Consider the following 10882-nt stretch of genomic DNA (forward strand, 5'->3'; position numbering starts at 1 on the left):
GAAAAAGATTTTTCCTTTGGCTTCACTGCTGTTCACCCTTTTCATGATACCAGGACAGAGGTACATGCAATGGAGCTACACATCAGCAAATTTCTCCAGATAAAATGTAATGCCTTCTCATGGGATTTCGTTGCAAAATCCATTGTGATATGAACTGATTAATCAGATTCACAGGCTGATGGGCATTTATATGTAGGACACCTAGGTGTATAATAGCACACACTGAAGTAGGTTATTTTACAACCATGCAGTGCAGGCTTTGCTTTACCTTCCTCTGAAATAGCCAGTGTTAGCTGTGATCAGAAGCAAGTTATTGGACTTACTGCATCAATGGTCTGAATCGGAAGAGTGATTCTATGTTATTGCCTGCTTATTACCCTCTGGTTGTCACCTACAATCCCCAGCGTGAACACCTGGGACACATCACTAATGACCTCCAGCCCCTCCTGGAAAATGATAGCCATTTCAAGGATACCATGGACAGGAAGCCTGCCCTGGTCTGCAGGCAACCTGCCAGCTTCCAATGATCTTTTCAGCCACAGGCTACCTAACTCCAATTCTCACCAAACCAAATCTGGCCTTGCTGAAGACCCAGATGCCAGCTGTGCCCCCTTCATCAACACAGACAACATTATCACTGAACCAAACAATGCAGATTGTACCAATGCTCCTCTACTAATGCTGTGTACGCCACCACCTACTTAGAGTGCCCCTCTGCTGTCTACATTGGCCAGACGGGGCAATTCCTATATGAATGAATGAACACCAATTAGACATCAATTCCAGAAAGACACAAGTGCCCATGGCAGAAGACTTTAACCCCTCTGGACATTTCACCACTGACCCCCGAGTATCTGTCTGTGAAAACTGACTTGAATGCAAAATTGTGGAAAAAGAAATTATCCACGAACTGGATTGTGTTAAACAGTCTCAAGAAAGAATATAAATTCTTATCCCATTACCTGAACAACCTGTTAATTCCAGCTGTTAACTCCAGTGTCCCTCCAGATGTTAACGGCCTTATCTATCCTTGTTGCTCTAATTTACCACTTTCTGGCTCTTAGTGCCCCTCCCCCTGTCCCTTTCCTCTATTTAAAACCATTTCTTTCTGAAATCTATTCACAGCAGCTGAGGAAGTAGGCTGTTGCCTATGAAAGCTCATGTCTCTGCCTCCACCCTTCCCTACTTCCTACCTTAATGGAAGGACTAATTCAAGTTACAGGCATATTTGCAGGTCTGGTTTGATTACATTCCAACTAAGAGTTGCAGTGTTTGATGCAAGAAATGGAGTAAGGGGATTCAACAAGTGTTTGCAGTTTAGAGCCTGGGTAATAGATTCTGAGCCTTCTTCTGTGAAACTCATTCGGGGCTACTTTCATGCCAGCAGTTCTTAAAGACAAGTACCAAAAGGCTGTGGTGACAGCTGGAAGTTCTCAGCAAAGCCCCTACAGCCCATGGCTACATCTGGGAGCTTTCACTGTCCAAAATAATAAGGCAAAGAAACCGACACAGACTGTTCAGTGCTCTGAAGTCTCTCAAATTATAATCCTTCAAAGGAGAAGCTGAGGGGTTGGTTTTTTTTCCCCCGCCTCTGGTTGAAAGAGACAGTTGCAGATTTACAGCTAGGAACTGCATTTCTTTCATTTTCTTTTATTCCTTTCATTCATTACTTCAAGCCATCCGCTTGCACCATTGGTGAAAGTTCCCGAATTTAAAGTGGGCTGAAGCGAGCATTGAAGGATCATGCCTCGGTTTCGTCCGCAAAAGAAGGCATTGTAGAAATGAGCTGTTGTAACATTTATCATCCACAGAAATGTTTGGGCAGTTTTTATATTCCAAGGGAAACAGTTTATTTTTCCAATAAAAAAGAGGAACTTGTTTTGATGGTAGAGCATGACCCTCTGAAGAAGACCTGGGTTCTTTTTCCAGGTTCTTTCCTTTACCTTTGACAAATCACTGTCTCTCTGTTCCTTTGGTTTACCCACCTACAACATAAAGCTATTGAACTTGCATAAGTGTGACATCTTCAGATGAAAACGTGCTCTATTAGGCCCTCAGAATTATTGTTGTTTAAGAAATACCAGTCCCCAAAATTGCGGCATGGTGTTCCCAGGCATTACAACCAAGTACAACTGATTAGAAACTCATCAGTCCAGCTTCACCAGTCAACATGAATGACAGTCAAAAAGTATAAACACAATCAAGTTTAGCGTCCACATTTTTTCTCACCCCTTGTCTAGCATTTTATACCAATAATAGAATGAGTTATTTTGCATAGATGTATACTCTTTTGCAAATGCGTGCATTGTATAATAGACCAAAATGCAGATTTTCAAATGGCTGGAAAGGAATACAGCGGTGAACTATGGGAGACATAGACTGACTAGGAGGAGAAGAATGGGGTACTGAGACACCAGAGCTGTGATGCCCTGGGGGCAGTGTGACAGCATTTCCAAACTGATATGTCTCAGCCTTTGATTTTTCATTCAAATGTGAACAACTTTCATGGGAAACCAGCCACACTTGCCCATCAGCGATTCTAGACACGCATACTTGTCCTGGCACTCAAAGCCAAATTAACGCATGGCAAACTAGGCACGCACCTAGGGCCCTAAATGAAGAAGGGGCCCAGTTGTGCTTATTTTACATATGATAAGTATTGAGTGAAAATGGTAATATAAATTTACTATATTAAGTATGGGCCCATGAGTTTGTTTGCCTAGGGCACACTAAAGTGTTAATCCAGCCATGCTTGTACTGCCCAATATGCTGTCACTGGTGGGATGTGCCCTGTGAGCAGAGGAGCTTGCCCTAATGTTATGCCAGCTCTATTTCTTTTATGGAAGTATGATTTAGCCTGTTAGCCCAGCACTAAAACATTAAATTCCTGAAATCCCTAAAAATGGAAGAAAAGCAAGCTGAGCTTCTTGTCAATGCTTGGAAGGCCAAGTTCCTCCAGGTGGGTGATGAAGTTGCTGTTGCAGGGAAAGGTCTCAGACTGTTTCAATGTTGGGGGTATCAATGATTGGAAAGTTTTCCCAAGCACATGCTGATCTGGATAAAACATGGCCTTGTTCCTATCAGCACCAAACATTCCCATTTTGCCTTTCAAAAGCACACATCATTTTAATAGAAAACACAGTTAAAAAGTTGACATTGGAATTAAATGCTTTGATTTTTTTTTAAACTGAGTCTTGTCCTTTTTGAACATTTTGGGAATGTTATTAGCTGCAAATCAAAATAGGAACTTAAAAAAAAAGGTTCTTTTTTCCCCCAGTTCAAAATAAAAACAGGTTTCCTAATGTCCGAGCTTCCCACCAAAAATACAATTGCCAACTGCAACCAGTTCTGATCAGGAGCAGAGTACTATTCCTGTTCTCAAGAGGCCAGCACCTGATCTGCAGATAATACAGACAGGACACCTGGCTTGTGCAGATCTTAAGGCTGTTAAAAGGATAAAGTGGATGAATCCCACAGGGTTAATTTAGGAGCATAGATGCTGTTTATCTCAGAGGGGGAAATAACAGCAGTTTGCCAACATTTGAGGTCTATTAATATCTGCCAGAACTCAGGAAATGCTGTCATGCAGGGCAGGGATATAGTTGCTTGGGCTTTCTAAGGCCCATACAATAGACCAAAAATACTCGAAAGGAGCCATTCTGGAGCCTTCTGTGTCCGCCATGCCTTGCCATGGTGTTCCCAAGCACACAGGCCGGGTCTGCCTTTCTTACTGGGACAAGATGTTTTATCCGGTTATTCTCTAGTAGGATACTTTCCTCCCCACCCGTCCACCCTGCAGAGGGATTTCCTGCCTTTAGAAAGTAGGAAACTAACTCCAGGAGCTGCTAATGCAAGAGATTAGAAACAGGAGAATGCTTTTGGAGCTGGTAGGTGTTCAGCAGTTGGGCTGGGCAATGTGAGAGCTGACCTTGTGGGAGTTTATGTGAAATCAGAGCTACAGAGGCTACAAGCACAGTGTCTGCTAGCTGTCCGTGGAAGTGTCTCTGATGACTGCTCTCATACAGGTACTGTAGTGTCCTATGTAAGCTAGTTTCCAATCAGGGAGAAAGGGGTCTGGTTCTTTCTTACTTTGCCTCTTGTTCAGGGAATTATGGGTGGGTAGAAAACACAACCTAGTGCATTCATTTGCAACAGTGCAAACCAGACCTGGAACCTGACGCCTGCTCTGCCCACAGTGAACCCCAAAGAATCAAGTTCTCTTCCCCAAAGAGCTCGCCCTGCCAGGGTCTGGATCCAGGATGCAGCCTCAATTCAACAGTAGTTCTGGGGAAAGAGCACTGGCAGGATCAGACCTGCTAGGGAGGAAGACTTCTTCTGTCATAGGGCAGTGAGAAGCGGCAGAACCATGATGGGAGGAAATGTTGGTACAAAAAGAGAAGGGAAGAGGTGGAAAGAGAATTCATTTTCTGTCTAGCAACTTCAAACCTGACAGCAGAGGCCTGTAGGCTCCGAGTATGCGGCTGTCAATGAATGCAATTCTTTAGATGACACCTTCATTACCATCCCTGCTTGCAAGTACTTTGGGCCCCAGATGGCAATCTCTCACTTCCCTTTGTGAAGCTGCCTACTGTGTTTTTGTCTTACTATTGGATGCACAGGGGAAGTGAAAACCCAGGCTTCCCATCCAGGAAGGAGATCTGTCTGTCAGCCCATATCTGTCAGCTGTTCCGTCTGGCTGAATAAATCATTACATGTTAGCTGCCTGCTTTCACCTCCCTGGATGCCTTCTGGTGCGTCAGGCAAGAGGCTCCCTGTTGCTTTTAGAAAAGGTGATCTGACAGCAGAGACACTGTATCTGTTGGGCCTATTAGTAAATATTGTTTATTCAGAGCCTCCAAAGAGGCTCTAAAAAGCAATTTTGACAACCTGAGCACCTGCCATTGCAGGAGTGCAGCCACTTCTGGGGTGGAATGCTGTAGCTGATTAAGCTGGGATTGTCCAAAAGACATAAAGGAGTTACGTACCAGAGCTAAATCCACACAGGAATTAAATAGCCATTGGGTTAAAGAGAGCAAAAAATTGACTCTGCAGTCTGTGGATGCACCTGGGATGTAGGCAACTTCAGTGCAAGTCTTTGCAAGTCTTTGGCCCAGTGGGTATTTCAGAAGACCCCTGCCATGTGCTTTCCTATGGCAGCAAATGGAAGCCTTGCCAGGGGCTGGTTGGTGAATGAACTTAGATCCAGCGAGGTTCTTTGATGTTCCTGAAGAGCTTTTATCAAGAGACAGAAGTTTTCTTCCCTTCAGTGATGTTTGCGAAACAACTCGTCCAATTCTGCTTCTCCCTGCTGCAAAGTAGCTATGAAAACACAGCCACAACCTGCAAGTATTGCTCAGAGCAGACGTGCCTTTGCCATCCATAATCAGTATTAAAACACGGTTGGCATTAAAGCAAGAAGAGCAATTGCCATGTCTCCTCCCTGAGTGCCTCAGTGCATGTGCTTATAACCTGAGATGCCAGACTGGTTCAAGACAGGAGCTCACCAAACCAGATAGCCTGGCTTACCTGGCCAGGTTCTGGCTCTGTGGGCACATCTAGAAGCAATCTCTGCCAGCATCTTGGCTTTTACTAGCACAGCTGAGTCTGTGCCGACTTAATGGGCTGGGAACTGCCACTCTTCTCAGCAGGCATTGACATGGTGTCACCTGTCAAAGCAACCATAAAAACTCTGTGGTGTCTGCTAAGGACCTAGTGATCCATGTCTTATTTACTGCCTTGTGATTTCAAAGTGAGGACCCTGTCCCACTACCATATTAAATATTAGGGAATCCACTACCACAGGAATGTGTGCGGTACCAAGTCCTCCATGGAACAGAAGGATCCATCTTCTGAGAAAGCAACAGTATCAGGTGCATCCTCACTGGCTGATTCTGGGACCCTGAACAAGTCATGTCCTCTCTCTGTGAGGTCTTCATCAGTGAAATCTGGACTCTAGCATTCAGACTCAGGAAAATGCTTTGAAAAGTGAAATGCCTTTGTTTTTAAGTGCTACTTATGTCACTGAACATGGAAAAATCTTGCTGTGCTAAAGATGCTCTTGAATATTTTATGCAAGGATGTGTGAGCCTGGCATCATCCAAGTGTGATCCCTGCCCCACTGCTGATAGGTGGCCCCCCCACTAAGGTCACCATGACTACACACCCACTGGAGAAGTGCTCAAACTGTTAATGAGCCAAGAAACATTCAATTATTTGGATATCCCATTTGTATTTATTTATTTTTTCCAGAAACTGCCTCTTTACTGTTACTTCTGTGTGGAACCTTATGCCCTTTATAAACCCAGCTGCAAACTGAATTCATTTCAGAATGCTAGCTCCCATCCTAGCGAAAGAAAAATCAATGAATTAACATAGAGCACCAAATCGAGGGCTAAGGCAACTGCCCCTGTCACTTTGCAAGGCTGCAAGGGCAAGACAGGGAAAAATCACTTAGCTTAGCCTGCTAGAGGTATCAGCCTGGTATGTTGGTACTAGACAGCAGGGGCTGTAAAAGCATTATGGGGCTTGATTCTGAGTTCTTCTGCCCTTTGTGTCTTCATTTGCACCTGTGGAAAGTGAATGTAAAGTACTACAATTTTGATCTGGCAGTCTTTTCCATACATGCACAGGTAGTATGAAGGATGACCCATAGTATAGGCTAATGGTGAATACCTGATTGATCCCAGTGGGGACAGAATTGCCCACTGCTGTTAAAGGGGTTCAAAGCCCTCCTCTTTCAGTGCTTAACCAAACAGCCACAAAATAGACACTGCCAGCCTGGATCAGACATGGGGTTCATCTAGTCTGGTATCCTGCTTTTGACAGACACCAGTTTGAGCTGGGTTAGAAGGAAATTTCAGTAAGCCTTGCAATAAGCAACTATGAACTAATCTATTCACGGGGAAAGTTGCTTCCTGACCCAGTTAGTAGCTTGACTGCTTATGCCTAGACCCAGGATGGTTCTTTCTCTTCCAAATCTTGTTAGTCTTTAACCCTTGCTATTGTAGCACTACACATTTTTGTTATCCAGGGAAATAGATATACTTTGTTTGCAGTCCTGCTAAACTCTGGGCCCTTGGGCTCCTTTCTGGCAGTGAGTTCCACAGCACATCGTGTATGAATATATTTCTTCATATTTGAAGGTGCGGCCTTCCTGTGTCACTGGGTATCCCATGTCTTTCCATTACAAAAGCAGTTGTGGAAAGCAACACCCAATGTACCTTCTCTAGGCCATTCCTTATAGAGGCGGCTAAGGGACACAGTGGAGGTACTGAAAATAAGACAGAGTCCTAAACTGCCTAATCCTCCTTCCTACAGAAGGTTTGCCAGGTCCTGGCTGTTAGGCCCTCCACTCAGGCTGGCACAGATATTTAGTGGTTTCTTATTAGCAGTGAAGAGCTTTGTTCAGTGTCTGAACTTTGTACTTCTGCAATATGCCTCTTTTCTTGAGAGAGAGGGACCATTTTTCAATGGACCTCAAGACTTTTGACTTTCCTGGAGACTAAGTCAATTAAAGTCACTTTGAAAATTGTACCTAGATCACTGTATTTCAGGTGAGAGATGGTGGTTCTTGTTGGGATAGCAGCTAGGAGCTTCAGTCCTGCACCAGTAGCTCATCATGCCAGGTGCTATACAAACGCAGAACAAAAAGACATGGCACTAGGATGTTGTCCGAGTCATTCTGCATCCTATTCCTCCTATGGCCTTGCTTTGGTTAATACCATGTTGCTTTCTGCATGGATGTCTTACTTTTCTCTGACGTTTCTTGCAAGCCATGGGGATCCAGAGCCTCAAAGGTAGACCTGGTCTTGGACTGGAACATTCACATCACTGCTGATGGGAAAATCCCCAAGGAACTGGGGAAAGGATTAATTCGAGCCTGTTTCAAGACTTCAGCCCAAATACCAGCACCTAACTGCAAGCAGTTATTCGCTTGGCTTTTAACAGCAGCTGTCCAGGGGCTGCTGCCAAGCCTGTGGGTAGTCAACCCGCCAGCATAGTGGAGTTATTATCGCTGTTGCATGTTTGTCCAGAGGAAAGTTTGAAACTACATGGGTGGCCCCAACAAATGGAAATGTCTTTATGCAGTGTACAGGGAGCACAACACATGGTGCTCACAGTCCTAGGGGGACTAAGCCCAGCTACTGTGGCTGGATTGTTTCAAATAAATGGATAACTATGAAAGCTAATGTGATGATATGGATAAAAAGATGTCATGACTTTGAGCTTCATGCAGAGTTGTAGTAAAGACAGACACTGTGCCTGCCCCACTCCCCACGCCTCACATCTGGATGGAGGGGGGCAGGGGCTTGTCCTCTGCTGCAATGGCAGGCAGTGCTGCCAGAAGTCGAATGATAGCACGATGTTCTCGACCAAAATGACAGGTCCTTCAGACGCAGCCCTTGGGCTCTGTGTTCTCCAAGAGACTAGCAGTAGCCCCATCCCATTTCCTAGCGCTCAAACTGTGGTAGACCCTGAAGTCAGACAAGTGGAAGTCTTGGTAAGAGACCACTGGAATATGTGTGACTGTCGTCATTAAAACCAGGCTACATTTGCTACAGGCTAAACTTGTAAGTTATCTGTGATTGCTTAGGAAGTGAAAAGAGACATGGGAACAGGTCTGGAATTCACATCTTGTAGTCCTAGGTTGCATCCCATCACTCATACTTCATCCGTAAATGTAAGAATGTTTTTGGGTTGCCCTTGTTCGGCAGACAGGCGAAGAGACTCTGTTGCTGTAGCCCACTGGAACGCCAGCTTTACCATCTCATAGCCAGCAAAGCAAGCACCTAGCATGCTGGTGGGGCTAGATACAAAAGGGCAGATAGAAGTTACATTTGTTGCAGGATCGGCCTGTTGAAGGCACTCTACAGCCATGCCCTGACAGAAGTGCGCAGCTGCAGAGCGCTTTAAAAATGCCCAATCGCACGACAATCTGAATCTTCATAACATGAAGGTTCAGGTAAAGGCGCTACAAAGTGGAGTGCCTTCATTAATGTCTGTCAGAGAGTGCCTAATGCAGCTAAGCCCTGGAGCTGTTGCACTTTTAATGGGGGTGCTTGTGAGCACTTCATGCATCCCTGGAAGTCCAGCCTATTTCACCTTGTTTGGGGACACAGTGCTTCCATTCACTTCAATGGGCAGCACTTTGACACCTCCAAGGATCAATCCTCAGCTATGCAGGAGGTGCACAGCTCTCCATCCATTCCAAAGGCGACTCTAACTTCTGCTAAGGCTCCCCTGCTGCTCAGAATATTACTTTCCTCCAACTGCATAAGGCACGTGTGCCTTAGCAGAGGTTTTTGTGCCCTGGCAGGTAGATGTCTGTATGGGCAGCATAAGAATCCCGAGTCAGATCCTCTTCTCCTGCTTGGCCAGGACAAATGAGACCTGCAGTCCAGGCATTCCTCAGCCTCAAGAGATTTGTATTTGTACCCCTAAGTCCCAGCAGAGTGCCCTAACCTACAAACAGTGGGGTGGACATGACTGAAAGTGCCTCCCACACTCCCTTCTTTCGAACCTGAAAACAATTGGGTCCCCAATCCCGAATGTGCTGACTCCACTCTCATGGTAAGCTGGGTGTGTGGTGAGAGGGGGTCAGACGAAAAGATTTGAGAGTGGAGAGGATCTACCAGTGTCCCTCAAAGGAGCGTGGGCTGGTGATGGAGGGCTCAGGAGTACCCAGTATTGTACACGGGAGGGCTTTCTTTTTCTGAAGGAAGTCAGAGACCTTGAGGTTTGTTACTACCAATCTACAAGCTTGTTTTCCTCCCTCCAAAAACATGCACACACTCCTTCCTGGTAGGGATGTTGGGTCATGTCTTCCAAGAGGCCTCTCCAGTATGAAGTAATACTGTAATGAGTATTGTCACTCATGGGCTTTCTCAATAGCTCAGTCAGGACAGCTCTTCTAGCACCACAGGGAGGGAGCTTCAAGCAGGTGGGCACCATGGGAAGAACTCACTCTCCATCCCGAGTGCTGTGTATGCAGTTTCCCCAGTGACTCTGTGATGTAAACTGCAGCCGGCAACAAGCACAAGGGCCCACTCCCCTGTCTAGGGCAGCATCAACTATTTCTCCCACCACTATCTATTGTCTCCCATGGCCTCTGATCCTCACTGCCACGCATTTGCATTTTGACAGACCTGCATTTTGCATATTGGCTGTTATTCCATCCAGCAGGACACAAAAAACCAGCAGGCTCTCCCTATGCCTGAAGAAGGGTGTTTGTGCTGAAAGCATGCAAAGAACAATTTTTCCAACTGTTTAGTTGGTCAAATAAAAGATATCACATTTACCCAAAGACCCTTGTCTGAGCTGATGCTAAACAGCAGCTACGTTCTGCCCCAGAAGTGGCAGCATTATGGCAAAGGGCGAAGTGCTCCTAAAATGTGTAAGCGATGCAAAATGCTGGAACTCTTAGTTGGATGAAAGGTATCAGCTCTGAACCTAAACAACTGCAAAAAAAAATAATCTTTTTCTACCAGCTTTCGGGCACACTCCTCCTCATTCAGGCTCAGGGAAAATTAAAGATGGTACAACCCCCGCTTAGCTCTCTTAATTGGCTCCTGAAAAGCCGAGCATGAAGCAAAACGAGCGTTAAGCGAAACTGAAAGTATTCGACAACCCACGATGGCGACCACAATTGTTTTAATGACCCAAGATGACGACTGCGAGTGTTATAACAAAACTCACAGAGCACTAAGTGAAATCAGGTATCAGTTTCAAATGGGCGTTATAGCGAAATAGCACAAAGTGAAACAGTGTTAAGTGGGGGGTACCTGTAAGTAAAAATTTTCCCTGAGCCTGAGGACCGGCGTGTGTGCCTAAAAGTGTGTGTGTATATATTATGTATATGTATTATATATATGTATTATAAGTA

Source organism: Alligator mississippiensis, chromosome 6 (assembly GCF_030867095.1).
Source record: "Alligator mississippiensis isolate rAllMis1 chromosome 6, rAllMis1, whole genome shotgun sequence".
Classification (NCBI taxonomy): domain Eukaryota; kingdom Metazoa; phylum Chordata; order Crocodylia; family Alligatoridae; genus Alligator; species Alligator mississippiensis.